The 2,500-nt window shown below is 47.6% G+C and overlaps 1 protein-coding gene across 1 annotated transcript in view; it reads right to left on the minus strand.

Annotated features, from left to right (window-relative positions):
* The window catches only part of upSET (SET domain-containing protein upSET), a gene marked incomplete in the record, with an annotated part of 29,191 nt that extends 27,217 nt beyond the window's left edge, over positions 1-1,974 (minus strand). The window contains 1 exon segment of the mRNA XM_070113980.1: positions 1,618-1,974.
* Positions 1,975-2,500: the final 526 nt, after the last annotated feature.

The raw sequence follows: 2,500 nt of genomic DNA on the forward strand, positions 1-2,500 counted from the left end.
CAGGATACACAAAGGTACTAGCATATTTGTTTTTGCATCTCAGGTCCATGTCAGTGTATATCATTGTTGTTACAGCAGTTACTAGTGAAAACTTATTACTGAATAATATTCCTATGAGCTGTATTAAGCAAGTGATGTTTCTGCGCTTGTGTGTGGTATGCTTGAACGAACCAAGTAACTATTATAGGAGCTTGAAATAAATCAAGTCGATAATGATATATCTCAAGTACTTGCCAACAATTTCAATGTTTTGGCATGAATGGAGTAGTGATGAAAGTTATATGCTCTAATAAGGTGATGTCACTAATGTAAACATCCTTTATTCGCAACGTTTGATCCCATGTTTTCCTCTCTAAATGCTTCCCACATAATCAATTAAACCACTTCTCAATGTCTCCCAAGGAGGACAATAACAAATATGTAGATTACAGTAATCCATATATAAATATAAATATAAATATAAATATAAATATATATATATATTTTTTTAGCACAAAAATACTTGCCATGGAGAAATTACCTAAACTCTGTTACAACTTCATTCCATACAGCGTTCCCTTCACAGCTCTGAAGCTGCCTGGACAGATGAATTCCTGTGCACACTTATGACACGTTTGGAAACTCATAACAGGACAATAATTATGTCCAACTAAACCATCACAAATAATACTGCATTTTCCTTCTTTCACATTCTACGAGTTCCTTTTGCACTACTGTACGTCGAAGGGCATGCACTGCTAGCAAATTCTTTACACAATAATCTTCTTCAGCTGTCATAACACAAGTCTTTCATCAAAGTCCTATCTTTGATTTATTCTCGAGCATCTGCTAGTCCAAAAACATAATTTTGCATGAATGCTTATATAACAATGAAGATACTCTTTCCGCCATCTAAAGCCTTCCAAGCCCTCCCTTCCGCATGAACCAATCAGACAAAAAGTGTGTTGCCGTATTTGCTGGCGCCCCTATCCCAACGGTTGGGAACTGCAGAAACCCAAACAAACACCCTCTCTACCCATCGCAAGTGCAAAGGCCAACTTCCTCTCATAAAACAAATTTTGTCAAAGGCAAACACCAGGCTAGTGTCAAAATTTCCTCCCTCTGCTCTCCAGGACGGGTTTCTGACACCCGTGGATGCTTGACTGGCCCGCAGTCCTGTCAACTAATGAGAACTTTGTAATCGAACTCAATATCTTTACAGAATAAAACCTGCAGGAAATTAGTTACCCGAGGATTCCGTCCCTGGATTCGGACAGGATTCCGAGGCCCCAAACCTGAGCCTTGACGCCTGGCCTCTCCTCTGACAACCCCCCAGCCCAAAACAACCCCCCTTGGCTCTGAGATGCCTTTGCCTGACATGCGCCCCGAGAGGGCCTGCCTGGCATGCCCCTCCCCCCCCCCCTCGGGCGCCTGAGGAGCACCTCTCCTCGGCCCCAGCCTGAGGTCGCCCTCGACGCCCCGAGGGCCAGGGGGCAGCCGTGGCACTGGCCTAGCCCCTGCCGTGCCCGTGGCGGCGCCCCAGCCCTGCCTGGGGTCCTGGCGCCCCGGAGGGAAAACGTCACAGCGCCCGAGCAGCAACGCCTTCTTTTGGAGGCGCGCGTCCGAGCGAGGCCTTACCTTGTGTCACTGCTGGCGCTGGCGGGCGTGAGGGCGTGCGGATCCTGCGAGTCGGCGGCGACGAGGCCCAGGGCGCCCTCGCTCACATCTCGCGAGAAGGACTCGATTTCGACTCAAAAACCAATGTAAACACAGATCCTCCGCACCACATCAACTCTAGATCGGCCCTTTTCCGCGGCTCTCACTTCACGCACGGCTCTCAAACGTGGCCGGATCACTCGTACACTCCACGGCAACGGCTGGGCGAGAGGAGGGCGTCCGACGCGCGATTGTTTGGGAAATTTCCTCGTTTTTGGCGAAATGAGCCGTAAAAGTCGCTCTACTGCGCCGCCATCTTGGATCTCAGAAACGGGGCCCACTCGCACGGACGCCCGACGCGCGCACGCGCACCCGCCGCCGCGTCCCTTTCTCAGCTCGCCGCCTCGCCTTTATGAATTTTTAGCCTTTTCGAAAGCTCTTTGGCTGGGAAGAGGCATATCATCGATATTCAATTATTCTCTTCTTTCGATGGGTATAAATAAAAGTCCTGCCATCGTCCCACAGAGATTTCGAAGTTTCTCCTCGAAGGTGAAACAGACGCGCCGCCAAAACGTTTCATGTTTGATTATTTTAATTCTTTTTCTGAAAGTGAAATATCCGCTTTTCATGCCGTAAAACCACACACCTTAATGGCAATACATGCTCTGAAACACGAACAGAGCAATCTCCATGAATAAAGCGCCAATTTCAGAGCGTAGTGATGATATGGAAATAACAGCCGCATGCATCTACTTATGAACATTAAAAAATATCTGCGTTCTTGTTATGACTGCAACCTTTTCCTCTGCAAACTACACCTCTCTTGGACAGTTTGTGGGTCGTGTGAGAACGGAAAAATAACCAG

This window comes from Penaeus vannamei, chromosome 3 (assembly GCF_042767895.1).
Source record: "Penaeus vannamei isolate JL-2024 chromosome 3, ASM4276789v1, whole genome shotgun sequence".
NCBI classification, from domain to species: Eukaryota; Metazoa; Arthropoda; class Malacostraca; order Decapoda; family Penaeidae; genus Penaeus; species Penaeus vannamei.